Here is a 20856-nt window from a genome sequence, read left to right on the forward strand (position 1 = left end):
AGCTAGTAATTAAACAATTACATAGAAATTAGTTCTGAAATATAAAGAAAAACTATTAAAAGTATATAGTATCATGTAGATAAAATAAATAAATAAATACTAGTAAATAAATAAATAATAAATAAATTAAAAAAAAAAGAACAGTAAATAAATAATTTTTTTTATAGATTGCATCAGATAAAATAACAAGAAAATACAGACCATACTCCCCTACGTCCATGACAAATGCTTATCATGCTATTAAGGAGCATCGGATGTCTGTATGGAAAGCAGCTAGGGTTCCTGTGTTGGGGAGAGTTGACCCTGAGAAACTAACGTCTGGAGTTTCTCCTGTTCTTTCGCTAGAGGAAGAAGCTGCATTTGTTGACCATTTAAAGGTTATGGCTAGTTGTGGCTACGGCTACACTAGATCAGAAGTAGTCAACATGGCCTCAGAATATGCCTGCAGTTTGCAGAAACGTGACAGAAATCATCCATTTTCAATGAAGTGGTTCAAAGGCTTTATGATGCGGTGGCCAGAACTGAATGTTTCAAAGCCTCGCGCATTATCAGCTGCCAGGGCAAAGTCAACCTCTGAAGAAGTAGTGTCAAATTACTATCGAGAATTAGACACCATTCTTAAGAAGTACGACCTAGTCGATAAACCTCAGTGCATATACAACATTGATGAAAAGGGGTTACAAACAGAACACAGACCACCCTGCATTGTGGGTTCTAAGATGTCAACAACACCTGCTATAACATCTGCCAGATCTTCTACAGTAACTGTCATAGGTTGTGGCAATGCGTTAGGTACACAGATGCCTCCGTATTTCGTTTTCCAAGGGGCTCGAATGAGACAGGAATTGATGGAAGGTGCATCGGAGGGTGCTCAAGGCACAGTAACAGACAGTGGTTGGTCGAACTCTGAAGTCTTTCAGACTTATTTATCTGAACATTTTCTTAAATATGTCCAAAGACCGAATGAAAACCAACCTATCCTAATTCTTTATGACGGACACAAATCACACATTAACCTCACGGTTGTTGACTGGGCAAAGCAACATAATATTGTTTTATTTGTTCTGCCTGTCCATACAAGCCATGTTCTTCAACCTCTAGACCTTGGATGTTTTGGCCCATTTCAAAAAATCTATAATGCCGAGTGCCATAAATTTTTACGTGAGAATCCATCTTCAAAAATTACAAGATATAATATTTGCTCATTAGCTTGTAAAGCGTATGCACATGCTCTTTCACAAGGAAATTTGCAGTCCTCATTTCGACGCGCTGGAATTTTCCCATTCGATAAAAATGCAGTGGACCCTTCCAATTTTGCTCCTTCTATAGTTTTTTCCGCAGCAGAACAATGTCCAGACCAAAATGCAAGTTCTTCAACTCAAGCAATTCCAAGCACCTCTGATCCCAAATCCTTCTTTAAACTACATACAAACCCAATTTTCAACAAAACAAAATCTGTTCTAACTGAAAAAAGAAACATTAGCAAAGTTGTAAGTGGTAAACCAATTACAGAGGACAGTGTTTTGCAAGAAATAAAAAATTATTCTACAACAAAGCAAACATCAAAAAGAAAAGAAAAAACGACTTCTACATGTAAGGATTTATGCAGAAAGAAAAGAAAACACGGTGTGTCTGAACAGCCTGAATCCTCTGATGCCGATGACACAGAAGATGAAAAAGAGAAGTGCTGTGTTTGTAAACACTTTTGGCCAGAGGAGATTAAGGACTGCGACTTAGTTGTTTTTGTAAAGTGGGCTCAGTGTAGCTTCGAAAAATGCGACCACTGGACCCACTTGCAGTTTTGCTGCGCAACTAAAGTAATTAGACGGGGTGACGAATTTATCTGTCCCTGCCATAATAATAAATAAAACTTTATAAAATTGTAATTTATCCCTTTGTTCATTTATACAAATTAATATTCGTTATACATAAATTTATGCCTTTGGTTGGTGTTATTAGGGTAAAAACTTTTGACAAGTACCATACCACCGATTTAGGTACCTCAACATTTCTGCTTACGTAAACGGCAAGGAATAAAGAAATCGCGAGAAAAAAAAATCAGTTTTTTTATTAGATAATATGGATATAATTTGATCAAATAAAGAGTCCTTCAGAGGTAAGTCACATTTATTTTATTTTAATCGATCTCGTTAAGATTATTTTATCACGTAGTTTGCTAATACCACCGAAATAGGTTCCTCGAGGATACTAGTGTACATGTACCTTATTTCCCGTAACAATATTATTGGATCACTGAATGTTTTCTACTTTCATGATAATATTTAATTGACAGTGGGGTAGCTAGACAACATAATGTGGATGCATGCTTTAATGATTGCGGGGGGTCTGGTGCAGCAATAAACCTCCCTCCCTTTATACACAAAGTGGGTTTAGGGAGGGGATCAAGCCCCGGCTGAAGCACCACAACAATTTAATTGACAACAATTAATACAGGTACTAATTAATGTGCTAGATGAGTCTATAAGGTTGCAAAGTTTGAAGATAATACATACAGAGCAATTCATTTATCTTTGATTAATGAAACAAATGTTTTGATTCAATATGTTCATTTTCAAAGAAATTAGCATTCATATATATAATTATTATTATCATTTTTTTTTTTTGAAAATGAGGATGCTTTGGAATACAAGCATGCATGTACATTGTACCTGCATGTGCCACTGATTGAATCAGTGACTGAAATCAAACATTTGATGCCTTGATTAAGGTATATTTAATTCCATATACATCATGTAGAATCAATGGGCATGACTGGAAGGGGATCAAAATTTTAAGATATTCATTTATTTAAATTATTATAATTATTTCACCTTACTTTAAATTAACATGGCAATTATTATATTAACTGTTGGAATCCCAAATATTTTTTGGTGGATCAAAGTATATATTTTACTTTCATCATTGAATTCAAAGAGAAACATAAAGATTAAATTAAAATCCAGTGTAGTGAGCGGTGGATCCAAAGGGAGTGGAAGTGGACATTAAAACTTAAATCAAATATATGCACAAGGGATCTAAAGTATCTAGTGGATAAAAAAAATTCTTCTTCTTTTTCGTGGTAATATTTACCTGAATGAGACTGTAAAGTTATTAATAACAGATGATTTATGAGTATAGTTTATACAAAGTGAAATGGGCTCATCATTTGCTATACCTATAGTTGTACCGGTAATCCAAAAATGTAAAAAAATTTATCTGAGTAGAGTACAGAAGCTATTTGAAATTAATATCTATATGTTGTGGGACATTTAACTCACCTTAATGAAGTTTTGGGTGTCGCCATCTCAGGTAAGAATTTTTTTCGAGCTTTTTAAATATACACTGTACTTATATGGCCTACATTAATCTGAGATGCATGGAGGATGCTTCTATTGTGTTTCATTGTGCCAGACAAGGTTTCAGATGCAGCAATTTCAGCTAAAGAATGACCAAGTTAATGTTTTAGAAGCAGGTTAAAATTTTAGGAGCAGGTCTCATTCCCAAGTAATTATAAGCCCTATATTGATCAAACTTGAATGGATGATACATCTAAGGATGCACACTACCAGGCTTGTTTTGGATGCTGAATCTGACCTACATTTTCTGGATGAGTGACTAGATTAAAGTTTATGAGGCATGTTCATTCTAAACTAACTAAATACTATATGTTGACCAAACTTACACGGATGACATATCTAAGGATTTTACACTACCAGACTTTGGGTGCTGGATCTGAACTACATTTTTTCTTATGAAAGACCAGGTTAATAATTTTTTAGCAAGTTCATTCTCATTCTAAAGTTACTATTAATATAAACCCTATTCTGACCAAACTTGTATGGATGATACATCCAAGGATGCACACTACTGGACTTGCTTCAGATGCTGAATTTGACCTATATTTTTCAAATGAGTGAACATGATAAAAAGTTTTTAGGAGCAGTTTCTCTCTAAAGTGTCTAAAAGCCATACCTTAACAAACTTTGAATTGAAGAGACATTTATTGATGGACACTACCAGAGTTGCTTTTGATACAGGATTTGACCTACATTTTTCAGATGAGTGAACAGGTTAAAGTTTTTGGAGCAGGTCCATTACCAAGTAACTATAATACCTATATCTGAACTAAACTTACAAGGATGATGCATCAAGGTATAAAAATTCTAAAATTTGATTGAAATGCTGGATTTGACTTTCATTTTCTGGATGATTGACTAGATTAGAGATTTTAGATAAGTTCATTCCCAAGTATCTGCAAACTCCTTCAGAAAAAAATTACATAAGTGTTGCATCTAGGGATGCTCACCACTAGATTATTAGTTTAGTATGGGAATTTGCCTTTCTTTAAGACAACATTTGTTGAAGTGAGCTCTGTAATCTCTGATTACCTATGTTTTGTGTGTTTCCTTCTATTGTTTTCTTATGGATGCCAGTATAAACTGTGATCAAACAAAGCATTCCCTTCATTACACACATCAATATAGCAAGGTATTTTATATCCTATGGGATAAAAATTCCCAAAATGATACTTCATAGGACTTTAAATCCTAAGAATAGCTAATAATGGGATTTTTAATCCTATTTCTCCAATGATGGGATAAAAAATCCCATGACGGGATAAAAAATCCCATGGGAGGAAATATCCCTCACAGATTTTTTTCTCCCATGGGATTTTGGTTGGATTTCAGGTGGGATGAAAAATCCCCCCATTCTCCCATGGGATTTTAAGTTTTTGGAGAAGTTTATAAGAAAACTACAACATTGTAGAAGTTAAGATTGACATGATGAGGTGAGAATAAAAAATCCCACCAAAATCCAGTAAAATTTTTTAATTATGTCTTTTCGAAAGGGTACCTAAAAGTCCGGACTATGTCGTGTCCGGACTTAAATGCCGCAGTGTTATTCTGAATTTCTGATAAGAACGGGTTTTGATGAAATTGTGTTTTATAAAAGTTGATAAACATTAAAGAAAAATATTTGAATAATCTTCTTTAAAAAAACTTTTCAGTCGGCGGGATTTAATTGGGTCGGTCGCGTTAGGGGAAACACGGGTATTTTTTATTTTGGCCTCAGGAATTATTGTTTTCAAATATGAAGAAATGCGGAATAAACTTTGTCACGAAAAATAGAACTAAAAGAGTCTTTGGAAGCAAGAACAAAAATAAGTTATCTGAAACCCTAACCACTTAAAGACAATTTTACGTTATAATAAATGCTTCAGTAATACTTTTATCTATGAAATTTTAAGCTGTAGTGTGTAATTCATGAAGAATTTTGCCTTTTTCAGGGTATTGATAAAATAAATGTATATATTGCGGCACAAGGTACATATATCTTTATATTCATTGGTTCAATTTTTATCTTTGTAAAAACATACTATTTAGCAAAATGACGACAAATAAAATGCAAGGATACGTACAGTCGCGTGCCAAATTAAAAGTCACAAAATGGCTGAAGTGATATGTAGAGCTGAAACAATGGGCTGTGTTCATGGCCATATATCTCTAAATCTAATAAAGGTACTTACCTCACATTTTCAGTACTTAGTAATACATCCATTGACGGCCAGAACAGCTCGGACTCGCTTTGGTAAGGATTGATACAAAGATTTTATATACGTTGGGGTTAGAGAGGTCCAGATTTCTAAAACATTGTCAATTAGGTCCTGTCTAGTTTTTATTTGAGAAATCCGTGTTTGAAGTTTTATTTTCACAGTTCTCCAAACATTTTCAATAATGTTAATATCAGAAGATTGTGAGGGCCAATTCATGGTGTTGGTGCCATTTGCAGTTTTCCACCTACAAGTCTCTCTAGATGTATGGACGGGTGCATTATCTTCCTGAAAGATATATGGTCTGTCCTGTTCATATTTGGCAATAACTGGCCAAAGATTTGCATCAAGAATTTCAGTGTACTTCATGGAGTTAATATTCCCCTCTATGGATGTTAATGTGCCAACAGCACCATAGGTGAGGCATCCCCAAAACATAACACTTAGATGTGGAGTCTGTTGGTCACTATAAATTCCAAGACAACGTGGTTTCCATTTTTCCTCATTTTTTCTCGAAACAAAAACTTTTCTGTTTTTTCCTAAAACAATCTGTGTTTCATCACAGAATATCACTCTGGACCAGTCACGATTTACAGTCCAGTGTAAATGAGGTCTTCAAAAGATTCTGCGCTTCAGTCTATTCTGTTTGGAAATGGTGGTGGTCTTCTTTAGTACTCTCCTGTGATACCCATTTTCATGTAATCTCCTTGAACTGTGCGTTTGGATAGTTTCTGTGGTGTATTTTCATTATATAGATTAGAAATATCTTATAAAGACCTTCTCCGGTTAACTTAAACGATATTCAAAAGTCTTCTGTCTGATCTTTCACTGCTCTGCCTTTTTCTGCCACATTTTGACTTTCTTGCACTTCCTTTTGATAAACTTATATTTTCCTGGTTTTCACTCCTTTTCAAAAAATGACACACTGTAAATCAATTAATTCCTAAAATTTTCCTAATTTTTCCACCACTGTTACCTTCACTTTTGAGTTTTAGGATTAACTTTTTTTGTTCATTTGTCAAATCCTTTCCCCTGGCACCCATTGCTATATTCTGCAGACGACAACTTTATTTGTAAACAAAGACTTACCTCCCTTTGATCAGGCAGTAGGTGACAATTGAATTTATGCCTTGCTAGAAAAGTTCCGGGTCAAAGCATCATTACATTGAAAATAATTGGAAATGAAAATGTATGTCTGTGATACTTGACAAGTGAGTCAGCCATATTGTGACTTTTAATTTGGCACATGAGTTACATATGTTTTAAGGCTTATATATTTTTATGCTTCCGTGATCAAAGATATCATATTTGACCTCGGCCTTGGAGTTTGACCCACTTTTGCAAAAAGTTTCCAAACTTTAACCTTGGCCATAACATTTTTGAACAATAAGTGCTAGGGCTTTCATCCTTTATACATATATTTATTGTAACAACACATTTCTATTAATATAAATATTTTTGACGTTGACCTTACAGTTTGACCCACTTTTTAAAAAAGTTAATACTATGGCTTTCATATTTCACAGGTTTATTCCTTATGACGACCTTCCTCTTGATACCAACAATTTTGAGTTTTTGACTCTGACCTTTGAGTTTGGCCTACATGTGAACAAAATTAACCCTTGTCATTGTCGCAAGCAGGCCGAGTGGTCGCCACACAATAGGAAAGCAAGGACTTCGTTCTTTGACTTAATCACATTTTATTGGCTCAATTCAAATTTGAGATTGCAGAATGAATCGTTCTTCAGGTTAATAGCTTCCTGGACCAAGTGGAATCTACAAAATTATTGTAAATTACATACGTTATAACATATGTATTTAAAATATATTAACTTGATGCGTGTTCGTGCATATCATATCCTTTACTGTTCAATTTACTGCATACTGCATTTTACTGCAACTACTCAAGCAATTTACCTCAAAACTCTACAAAATATACGAAATATTTGCGTACTATACACACGTACTTTACATGATACATTATAGCTACTACATACTTTAATATACCTGTATACTGTTAGAAAAATACTTGAAATGATAGCAATGCACATATAACTCAATCACATAATTTACATTAAAATTAAGAACTAAGGTCCTTAGCTATTTCAGGAAACTCTATATGATATGAACCTTTAAATTCATAAAAACAAACTTATCTCAGAAAAGATGTGAAAGTCTGTAAATACTCGAGCAAGTCAAGTCCGTCTTTTCTACTCAATTGCTACACCCAAACTGACTACAAAACGGCACGGTATTTAAACAGGTCGAGGAATCTACCTTATATGGATATTGTTGTAATTGCGCACAGAGGTGTTTACAGCGAACAATGGTCCAATCCAATTAATGAGCCGAAAAGCATGATGGTCTACTACATGTTTATATTTTACTACAAACACGTGGGTCAGGCAAATTTAGGACGCGATTTCAAATGACTGCAGGAAAGTCAACTAATAATTATTTTGTATGTTTTTGTGAAAAACACGAAGAATAGGTTCTAATTAAGATTTTCCATGCACACATTAACAAACAAAGTCAATTTTCCGTGTTAAATAGTACGTTGAAATACCGCTCACAAAGTCTTCACAAGTAAATAAGAACCCAGTTTTTTATAACTTGATATTCGTAAATTCGCCATGCTACTGGTGTTATTCGTTGTTACTTTGATATTTGTTTACTAGAAATTAAAAGTTAATGCAGTTATAAAAAAACGTAAGTCTATTGCTATACGGTATTTTAATTCTCAAGTACATTGATCATAGAACGTGTATTAAGTAGCATATATATCGAAGTTGTATACGTAGTAAACAATGACAATACGTGAGTACACCTCGGAGTCGATTGTTTTGGACCAGAAAATAGTCACGTGAAATTCATATTCACTGATAGTACAGCACGGGAAAAGCTGAAAGGAAATTGTCAACTAACGGACTTGTACAATGGAGTGTAGGAAACCCATATTTTAACGTTGTAAAACATTTTTATGTAAATGTGAGCATGGAATTGGTAGATAATGTTGTACATATTGTATTAAGAGTGTAAAATGCTTGGAAAAATGCATCCTGTCTTTCCAAGAGCGATTTGAAAAATTGGCCTTTTCGAAACGCACATGTAGTAATTTTTGTACTAACCCATAATGCAACTCATTTAGCTGATTGGTCGGTTTTTCAGTCACGTTGGTGCCTCATTTAGCATGTAAATTTATTCTGACGTCACAGAAAATAGTTTCCTCGACCTGTTAAACAGGTCTGGACGATTTCCAAATATGCAAGTCAAGAACGATAACCGTGAATTGCTATAAATACACAGAATAAACAAGGTGCTAATCCTTCTGACCAATAAAATAACGGCATTTTTACAAACCCATGGGAAAATAAATAAAACACGTGGTTTTGAAGTTTTCTGCTCAAAAGATTTTCTTAGAACAAACTTTTTGTAAACTTCATGTACATTTAGGAATGATATATCATATATCTACCGTTAACAAACACGACTTGAAAGCTTAGAATAAATTAAAAACTTGTCGCCACTACATGTAGGTAGCATCCCCAAAAGTTTAAGTTGACAAGTGTTTAGAAATTTGTTACAGATACAGCAGATTTTCAGTTTTAGAGCCTAGTATGAAAATGTTTTCGTATGGAAATTTAACAGTCGTAATTATTTCCAAAGTGTTTAGTACAAAATCATCCATGCAGTTTCTGGTATACGAGGTAAGATATGGTAATAAAATGAATTCATGTACATTCCCTTTTCTCCACGTTTTTCAGCTTTCTTATGTCTATTTAAAGTGTAAATTATACGTATATGACATGGTATTCGTCGCTCATGAAACCCGTGTTATTTTAAAACTACATGTAGTCTATACGATGGATACTTGTGTGCAGTAGATCTATATGCACTCGCTGTCGATGCAAATCGGACGGCTAAGCAAAATTATATTTACCAACATAGAGTATGTTCCGGTAAATTTTATAATTGTACAGCTTGACGATGTGATCTTTTTCTCCAAAAACGATCGAATTTTTAAATGCATTATTTTTTTCTTTTCCGAGATGAAAATGTCAAGGTTGTTCACGGTAAATATGTGGGGAATACCTCATTCTTCCAAACTTTTCATCTTACTTCTAAAGATTTTTTGTCAAAAAAAATCTTTTTGAGAAAAAAAAGCAAAAGTACTTGTTCTCTTTTTGTTCCTTTGGATATGTTTTGGGGTGTGTAAAAATGCTGTTGTCTGATTGGGCAGAAAAATATTTACGTGTATAAGATGTATATTTATAGCAACTTTCAGTTATCGTTTTTGACTTCCATATTTGGAAATCTACCAGACCTGTTACATCTACTGAACAAATAAAATATTACAAATGTTGGAACACAGTTATTACATTTAAGTAAGTTATTTTCATAGCGAAACATTGTATGTTAAAATGTATGGAACCCTGTTTGGACGTTAATTGTGACAGTCATAACTTTGAACAGCTTGTGTTAAGACTTTTATATTTCAAATGCATATTTCTTATGCCAAGGCCTTCCCCTGGTTACCATTATTATCGACTCCTTTACCTAGCAACTTGACCCACGTTTTAAAAACTTTTACTTTGATTATAGTTTTTGAATTGTTGGTGCTTGGGCTTTCATATTTCAGAATTATATTCATTGACAGAAGTCCGTTCTTTGAATAACATGTTTGACCTTGACCTTGCAGTTTGAAGTGCATTAACGAAACATTTACCCTCGCCATAAGCTGCCATACGGGGGCATCAGTTTTTCACAAACACATCTTGTTTAACTAATCTTGTTTCCCCTGTTCTTAGGACCTCGACAGAACACTGTTACAGATTTTTGGACCATGATATGGCAAGAAAACGTCAACCAAATAGTTATGGATACCAACCTCAAAGAAGGAAACAAAGTAATTAAATCTCAGCTTTACAAGTCACAAGAAAAAGTATTTTGATGATGCTGTGATTTTTCACATACTTGGAAACAAATAATAGATAATTTTAGAATTTTACATCTTTAGAAAATGTAATTGTTTATCACTGTTTGTTATCCTCACATTACCATTTACAGTATATAAGGTGCACCTCCATTGCAGTGAAATCCATATTTTTTTTCAATGTCAGGATATATAATTTTACGATCAGCAGTTTTTTAAACATTTATTCTAACATTATTGTACCTTTATTTACTAGACAAAATGCTTTAAGTACTGGTCTGATTTACATCAAACAAGTACCTTTGGTGCGATTTCCTTACTAACAGAAGAGGAACAAATCTATGCTTATTACAATATCAGAAAACTCAGAGTTAACAATGAGGTGGTAAGTTTATCACATTTTCCCCATTTATTTGTAATTAAAATGAAATATAAATTTCAACGAAAAAAAGCTTCAAATATTGTTCTTCCCTCAGTTTTAGAACTAAACTCATACAAGTTTCAAACATATGTTCCGGAAACATTGAATTGTTTTACAGCATTTGATACAATCGGTCTGACACTTTGATATTAAAATGCACTTTAGTCATTTTATCAAGAAAGAAGATAGGTGAACAAGGCGTGCAGAATGCCTATAGCTTCAGATATTAATAAAATCATATTCAATGTGTGAATTAAGTATTTAAAATAAAGTTCTAATTTTTGAAATTTATCAAATTATGATCAACAAAACTTTTCTGCGAAAAAAGATTTCTGAAAAATTATTCTTTTATTAAAAAATATAAAATGGTATTTGTGGGATTCGAACCCCTAACAATAAAAATCCGCGTATCATATTGTTTTGAAACCAACACGCTAACCACTAAGCCAAGCAGCTCCTTACGAATAGTGGCATTTAAATCATGTTTGTGATATGACCCTTGACTTAATGGACTTCAAGTATTTCTCGGAAAGATACGAATGATTTGTCATAAAAGTGTACTTTTAAGGTATAGTGGGTCTTTGCTCCATGTTTTTGTAAACCAAAAAATGTATATTTTTATGCAAACTTTTAGGATCAACTTTCAAAAAAATGGAGCGAAGACCCACTCATATCGAAAAATTGTGTTAAAGTGTGAGAAAATTATCCTTTTTGTCCTCTTTAGTGTATGTATGCTATTTCGTAGGCAAATAATTTCAGTCTTTGTGAGATTTTTATGAATTGTAGAGATTTGGCATAAGATATACTTTAATGTTAGATGAAATATCAAAGAAAATTTTTATATAATTGAGATTTATATTTTTCACTTCATGTTTGTCGCACTATAGGCACTTCGCCCGCCTTGTTCACCCATCTTCTTTTTTTTTAAAAAACGTAGAGCAAATTTTAAAAAGAATGTTTTTTTCCCCCCAAATCCTAGGATTTTGTCATTTGTGAAGGATCAGATTCAAAATTTTGCCTCAAGCAGGCTTAAGTGTAATTCAAATTAAAATTACAGGAAATGAATAATTTTAAAACCTATATCAAAGCAAATTTCTTATGTATCGTTTTTCCTTAGATCTATAGAATTGAAATTTTAGAAGAATAAACATTCTTTTTTATGTTTATTTAACTTATCAGCAAAAGAAATTTCTCATAGTAACACAGTACCATTTCACCGCCTGGCCGGATCACGGCATACCGGAACCGCTCTGTCTCGTAGTTTTCCATGATCATGTGACAAGGACAAAAGATAGACAAAATGGTGGTCCAACATTAGTACATGTATACTGCAGGTCGAATTAACAAATTTATATTAAAACACAGCAATAGAATTTTTGCTCTTGATGAATAGACTCAGTCGTATTTTTTTGTAGAAACATATCATGGATACATATACAGAGTTTCTGGTACTTTCATCTTTCTTTTAATCAAAGTAACACAGCATAAATGGACTTTTATGCCACATCCAAGAAATTTTTAACAATAAGTTATCAATATTATTATATGTATAAACATGGTATTTTTCGTTTTATATCTAAACCATATATTTTCTGATATTTCAGTGCTGGAATTGGTAGAACGGGCACCTATATCGCTATTGACGCTTTATACAAGGCTGGCAAAACAAACAGGAAAGTCAACATTGCGGAATACGTCAAGAAAATAAGAGAAAACAGGATGAATATGGTTCAGACTTATGTGAGTTAACAATTAATTAGTTAATTGAAACTATATTCACATGTACAATGAAGTTACATAAGTTACTATTCAAACACTTCAATTATGATTAAAAAAAAGTGTTCTAAAAATAATTTAACAAAGTTGTTCAATTTACACGATTCTTTCATGCAGCATGCTTATGGATAATAATTAAATAAAATACATATATCAAATGCACTTATGAAATTAAATAAGCCCAGATCTCAATCAGGTAAACAGAGAGTTATGGTATGGATTGATATATTTTTTTAATATATCAGGAGCAGTACATGACCATTTTCTGGCACTTGACTCCATGTTTAAGGCGCCAACATGCTTATACACCAAACCAGAATTTTTAAGGAGAGCAGAGTTAATGACACGCGATAAACCAGCGAATGAGAATGAACTAAGAAAGGAGTTTCAGATAACTGGAAACAAACTCACAGGACTGGTGGGAAAGAAATAAATAATCATAATGGAAAAATCTGATGGAAAATACTTGATACTATATTTTGGCATATTGAACGAAACAAGTCTATATATTTGTAAAATGTTATTTTTTTTTAGCTCACCTGAGCTGAAAGCTCAAGTGAGCTTTTCTGATCACCCATTGTCCGTCGTCTGTCCGTCTGTCTAGCTGTCTGTCCGTCCGTCCGTCTGTAAACTTTTCACATTTTCAACTCAAGAACTCTGGGCCAATTTTAACCAACATTCTTGAGTGAAGGGGAAGTTAAATTGTTAAAATGAAGGGCCAAGCCCCCTTACAATTAGATATAATCAATGAAATATATGAAGATAACGAACAGTATTCAGGCTCAAAAGTCCATCAAACAATACAAAATAGGAGCAGAGCAAACACGGACCTCCAAACATCAGAGGTGGGATCAGGTGCCATGGAGGAGTGAGCATCCCCTGCCGACAGGTCACACCCGCCATGTGCTCCTTGTCATGATCGGGAAATAACGGAAAAATCCGTTGACAATTCAGTGTGTAAATAATGGCCTAACAATTTGTATGAAAAACGTCAGTTCGGCTTGAGCATCACTGAAGAGACAAGGTCATTGTATCGACCATAGAACTTACGAAATGACGACTTTAAACGAGGCAGCTGATATTCTTGTTTTATCAATTTGTTCGTCAATAATTTACCTCGTTTTAGAAAGAAGATGGGTGAACATGGCGTGCAGAATGCCTATAGCTTCAGATTTTTAAAAAAATCAAATTCAATTCGTGAATAAGTATTTAAAGTAAAGTTCTCATTATTGAAATTTATGAAATTAAGTTCAACAAAACTTTTCTGAGAAAAAAAGATCTCGTAAAAAATCATTCTTTTATTAAAAAATAAAATGGTATTCGCGGGATTCGAACCCTAGCAATAAAAATCCGCAGCATCATATTGCTTTGAGACTAACACGCTAACCACTACGCTACACAGCTCCTGACGAATTGTGGCATTTAAATCTTGTTTGTGATATGACCCTTGACTTAATGGGCTTCAAGTATTTCTCGGAAAGATGCGAATGCTTTGTCATAAAAGTGTACTTTTAAAGTATAGTGGGTCTTTGCTCCATGTTTTTGTAAAATAAAAATATGTTTATTTTAATGCAAACTTTCAGGACTAATTTTCAAAAAAATGGAGCAAAAGCCCACTCATATCGAAAAACTTTGTTAAAGTATGAGAAAATGGTCCTTTTTGTCCTCTTTAGTGTGTACATTCTATTTCATAGGCAAATAATTTCAGTCTCTTTGAGATATTTGTAAATTGTAGGGATTTTACATAAAATATACTTTTATATTAGATGAAATATCAAAGAAAATTTTGATATAATTGAGATTTTATTTTTCACTTCATATTTGTCGCACTATAGGCACTTCGCCCGCCATGTTCACCCATCTTCTTGTACATACGTAGAGCATGCTCTTGCGTATCGAATCAACTGAGAGATATATATACCCCGTATGCAGATCATGAAGGTATATTGATGCATAAGTAAGGGAAGTTGACGATTGAAAAGTTAAAGTCATCACATTTATCATAAAGCTTGGTTGTTAGATTACCATTAACGTCTTTTTCAAGTAAAATATCTAAATATGAAACAGATGTGTCAGACTCTGTGGTATCTTTTATCTCAGGCTCACAAGGATATATCGTATCGACATAAGGATGGAAATAGCCATTGTTAATCAAGAAAAGGCAAAAATGGGGTGGGTCATTAAACAATCTTCTTCTCAAGAACCACTGGGCCAGAAAAGCTGAAACTAATGTGGAAGCATCCTAATGAAGTGTGTATATTCTAAATTGTAAAAATAATGACCCACAGGGGTAGGGCGGGGCCACAATATGGGAATCCAGGTTTTACATTGAAATATATAGAGAAAATCTTAAAAAACCTTCTTCTCAAGAACCACTTGGCCAGAAAAGCTGAAAATTATATGGAAGCATCATGGGGTAGTGTAGATTCAAAATTGTTAAAAACATGATCCCGGGTTAGGGTGGGGCCACAGTAGGAAATTCAAGTTTAACATTGAAATATATTTTTTTTAAAAATCTTTAAAAATCTTCTCAAGAACCACTGGGCCAGAAAAGCTGAAACTTATGTGGAAGTATCATGAGGTAGTGTAGATTCTAAATTGTTTTAAAAAAATTACCCCTGGGGGTAAGGCGGGGCCACAATAGGGAATCCATTTTTTACATTGAAATATATACGAAAAATCGTTAAAAATCTTCTTCTCATCAACCACTTGGCCAGAAAACCTGACACTTATGTGGAAGTATCCTGGAGTAGTGTAGATTACAAATTGTTAAAATCATGACCCCTGGGGATAGGATGGGACCACAATAGGTGTATTACATGGGGGAAAGTCTAGTGAAGAACAGCAGGGCCAAAATTACTCAGGTGAGCGTTGTGGCCCATGGGCCTCTTGTTTATATTTATCAGTGTCAAAAAATGCCCAGTATCACATTTGCAAAATAAACTATACTGAAAACCATTGACGTTTAGAATCTTCTAAAAGTGCGGCTGTCGTATACAAAAGTCGATTACAAGGTCGCTTTACAAAGTGGATATAGCAAATCATCTGTTCTTCCACGTAAGTAGATTAAATTGAATCTATTTATGTTTTTCCTAAACGACTGTCACTTCACTAATCACAGAGGGAAAAAATTTCCCTCTGATCGGTTCTAACAACATATCTGTCTATCTGTTCATCTTCTGACAAAAGTGATTTTTATCCATTGAAAAATAAGCTGCGTTCCTACCACAAAGGCTCTTTGTCGTTTATGCCCTGTGACTGAGAATAACTTCGTACCAAGGATTAGCTGCAGATCTGTAGCTCGCTTTTCTTAAAAATTGGGATGGACGAACAGATTCCTGTCTGGGTTTTTTTATTCGAAGAGCAACGGTTCTGCAGCTAACTAAGGATAAATTAATATATAATTCAGAATAATTTTCCATTTGTACAGTAAAGTATGTTTACATTAAGATGACAGTTCCATTTAGAATAATATTGTATGCTTGTAAGTAATTTATACATATGTAATTGAATCGTATAATTTGTCTCTTTCGCTAATCAGTAATAATGTGTATTCATTGATGAAATTTACGTGTATTGTACATCCTTGATATTGCCTACGTAAAGTGAAAGGGGAAGCAGAAGAAAAAAATATCAATTTGTTAGAAAATGCAGGTTTTCCTTTCCTTTTCCACAGTTGACAAATACAGTGTTTTCCTGTCTTCAAGTGTGCCAAAGCGTGGAAATTACATCAACGCGGTAACACTTCCTGTATGTAAAATTTTATTTTCAATCAAGGTTCTTTAGTGATAATCCGTTAAAAAGAAAATTAAAGTTTCTTGTTATTGACAATGATATAATGTAATTCATTCCATATTGTAAAAAAAGTTTTTAAAAAGTCTCTGGGACATATTTTCCTCCTTTTAACTGAAAAAATATTTATATTCAATAAAGAACGTGTAAATAAATTTGGATATACATATAACTTATTGTAACCGATATTTCATTGTACACGAATTTCGTAGGGAAGTTTTTATTTCAAATGACAAATGTTTTCAAAACTCTACATTAACCTGGGAAAGAATTTCGTAATTTTAATTGCTGAGAAAATTTCTTTTGCTGAATCAATACAAATGCTTTTCTTTACTTAAAAGCAAAGATATTCGTGTCTCAGTTATGTATTTGTAGTCTTACACCAATCCCAACGCGTTCATAGTGACACATTATCCCTCATCAGAGGATGCTGTAGACTTCCTACGCCTGCTCACTGATCACGAATCTGATTTGTTGATTTGCATGGATCCTCTCAACGATATTAAGTCAGTAAGTAAATGAATCATCGTTAAGATTGTGTTTAAAATTGTTTTAACAAACATAAAATGTTATTTTCGAATTTACCTGTTTACCTCATTCCATTTTCTTCATTATGACAGATTAAAACATGGCTACCAGTCACCAATAATTCGAAAACTGTGTTTCCATTTACTGTACAATGTGGGCATCAACAGATTACTGATACTAAATGTACCACAATCAATATTACACAGATTGGGGCAGGTGCTCAGAGCATTGATGGGCTACGTTAATAAAATGTGGATTCAAATCGATTCAATGTCAAGATATTTAAAATGATATTTATAAATTGATTCCAAATCCATTGCCCTTCACAATAATACTAAACTTAATGTAAACTTTTCAGGCGAACCAAGGATCTTCAGTATCGATTGTGGAGCCAAAAGGAAGCTTTAATAATTCACAGCCTTCCCAGGCTTCAGAACAGATGTTAAGTTTGGTTACCTTTGCACTGCAGAGTGACACAGAGGGTCCGATTACGATGGTCAGCAGGTGATTTATTGATAGTAGGACTTCTATGTATCGATATTCATAAAGTTTAGTCTCAGCATTTAGACAAATAAATTAAATTATGTTATATATATAGAATTTAAAATTTTCAAAAAAAAAAATTACGAATAAACCATTATTATATTTATAGAATTCTGTAATATATAAACTTAATATTGGTCTTAAATTCAAAGAAGTAAACAGGGTAGGGATCCTTATTTGGACAACTTCACCGTGACAATAACGGTTTTGATGATACAAAGTTGATATAATGTACATAGTTAATCAATGGAGAAAGAAAATTTATTTTTTTTAAGAGAAATAAATTATTTTTTTTTAAAGAGAAATAAAAAAATGTCACAGAAAATACCTATCATTTGTATTTAAAAAAAAAACGGTTCCTGAAGGGGAACATTACAAACGTCTATACAATTTTGTACTTCTCTTCATGAAAAATGTATATAGATGGACACAGAACACGAGGAAAACAAATTATTTCCGAAAGAAAGAATCTTGAAATGTTGAGTATTATCTTAGGGAAAGTGCTTATCCTTTGATTAACTAAATAAGCTGCGGCATCAGAATGTTAAAGATAACAAAAAATCTTGTTTGATTATCAGTGACGGCGCAGGCCAATGTGGAGTGTTTTGTTCTGTATATAACGTACTGCAGCAGTTGTCTGTAGACGGGGAGGTGGACATTTTCTCTACTGTCCGTCAGTTACACATACGACGACCAGAAATCTGCTCTTCCATGGTAATTTTTCATAATAATAAAAAAAAAACAAGAGACATCATTTTATTATTTTTTTTATTTATAATGTTAATTCAGAGTTTCTTTAAAGAGCTGCATAAAGAAATGCAAATAAAAAAATTAAATATCTATTCTTTTATCTTCGTGAGGAGAAAAATACCGATGTCTGAATATCAACTTTCATTGAAATATTTTTTCCTAATGTCATTTGACGTATCAACTGCCAGTGTACGAAATTAGAGAAAAATTAAAGCCCTCAAATCACTTTTTCATTCTTATTATGAATGTGGTGGCATCATTTTTATATTGTTTTTAAGGATGAGTACAGAATGATATACGATGTTTTGTTGGATTACATCCGGGGAAAAGAGGACTCATCTGAGGAAAATGTGTACTACAACCAATAAAAAGCATTCTCTTGAAAGACGAACTTTAGAACTATGAATACATGTATTTTATCTGATTTCTTTTATACGAATGAAAACTACTGTATGTGTACTTAAAAAATCGGGCTTCATATTTTAGCGGCCTTGGTGCAGACAACGATGTGCTAATTCATGAATACCGCTAAGAAATCATTAATTTTATAAATACAACATATGGCAAGGACATGTATAGCGCTACTTCATGATTTCGCCAACAACTCCATACCCAGTGATTCCGGTAAATTTTGAATACGCCAATTTAATATGTACACGTACATGTACAGTATACCCCTTCTTATGTGAACAGTCATTTGTATCTTCCTAATTAAGACAACCATGATTTTACTCTTATTCATACAAATTACCCCCTGTTCCAACTAGAGAAACATGTGTGCATGTTCTTAATCTCAATTACGTAATGTTTAATGTTACATTAAATATATGTTACGATTTTCAAGATGAGACAAATTAATGATTTCAAGTTTCAGTTTTAATGAAGGCATTGAACTTGGTATTATAGTGCACAGAATTAAAACGTAATTGTCTAATATTACTTCTTATGTCAGAGATATTTGTGGAAAACTATTAAATATTAATAATTTTTGTGAAACAGGAAATGATCCATGATTTTGAAATATTATAACCAGTTTCTTTAGAGTGATTAGTAGATATCCTGAGATGTCTCATAGCTTTTTTCAGTGGTTATCATGGAAATCAAATATCTCTTTGTATACAACACATTCTTGTCTGCATTGTATTCATTGCGTTTTCTTCAAGGAAGAGAGTGGTATGAACATATCTTTTTTCACACCATTCGACACTGCAGATCCAATTCCACTATGATTTATTATGATATTGCAAAAACAAATTTCAATCGCAAAATTACATTTGAATAAATATTTTTCTAGGATAAAAAATCCATATTTTTTAGTTTTTAAAAACGTTACTGTTTATTCCCCAATATAAATTAAATCAATAAATGAAGCTAATTAAACATCGAAATGACTGAGCATGATTTTTGTTTATTGCAAGTTAAGATTCTACGACGAAAGTCCAATATAAATATAGTTTACATTTCTAATTTGTAAGAAAGCTATCTGGGGTATACTATAGTAAACATTCGTATTGTTTAACTCCAGCTCAGCAATAATAGCAAAAGGGTTTTATAAAACGTTCTACGGCATTCCCGGTCCGATTTTGAAGAGATTAATGCTTATACATGTAAATAGTTGATAAAGGTATGAACGCTTAGCTGAATCACCTTGGCTCTGCTGTTCTTTCTCATAAGATTTTTTATCGGTCACGGTAGCCTAGTAGTAGGGCGCTCGCTTCCTGATCGGGAGGCCCGGGTTCGATCTCGTTCGTTTTAATTACCTGATCTACTGGCTTTTCATTTGAACAATTATATATAGAGGGCCGCTCAAAAATTACGCGAACTCGTTAAATATCTACTCTTCAGACGTCAGAAATAAAATTTTACAGAAATATATTTCTTTTTTGTCCCCCGTTTTCACTGAAAGTGGGGAATATATAAATTTGGGTCTGTCTGACCGTTCGTCCGTCTGTATTTCTGTCTGTCTGTAACACTTTCGTTTCCGAGCGATATCTCGAGAATCCTTTGAGCTTTCGCAATGAAATTTTGCACAGCAACTCCCTATGGCCTAAGGAAGACCCCTATTGATGTTGAGGTCAAAAGGTTAAAGTTCAAGATCGTAAATTCATACATTCCGCCTGTGTGTAACACTTTCGTTTCCGGGCGATATCTCAAGAAGCTTTAGAGCTTTTGCAATAAAATTTCATAACATAACGCCACTGGGCTTCTTTCGCCCCTCTCAAAGTGTCCCGCCCCGTTTTTTAAAAATTATTTTCTGTATTAAAAGTCGCTTGGTACTATTTTTAGCACAGGGGCATGTGGAGAGTTATTACGTATAATACAGGTTGTCGGCGGAGTTTATATTCTTATTACATATATTAGAGCTGTTTAGTAAGGGCTAAATTAGAAACCATGTATTGTGCAAATTTTTAACATTATCGAACGTGAATATAAACATTATATGTGACCTATTGTGTGCATTTAATTTGCTGTATGATCAAGTGCCTCAGTGGTCTAGGGGTATGACTCTCGCTTAGCAAATAAAAGATAAAAAAAAAAACCCCTCTCGCTTAGCATGTGAGA

General features: G+C 33.4%; 1 pseudogene; it reads left to right on the forward strand.

The window, feature by feature from the left end:
* Positions 1–18979, forward strand: part of LOC133180193 (receptor-type tyrosine-protein phosphatase alpha-like) — a 208653-nt pseudogene extending 189674 nt beyond the window's left edge.
* The last annotated feature ends 1877 nt before the right edge of the window (positions 18980–20856 follow it).

Source organism: Saccostrea echinata, unplaced genomic scaffold (genome assembly GCF_033153115.1).
Source record: "Saccostrea echinata isolate AGI-Se365-2 ecotype Australia unplaced genomic scaffold, CSIRO_AGI_Sech_v1 ptg000006l, whole genome shotgun sequence".
NCBI lineage: Eukaryota > Metazoa > Mollusca > Bivalvia > Ostreida > Ostreidae > Saccostrea > Saccostrea echinata.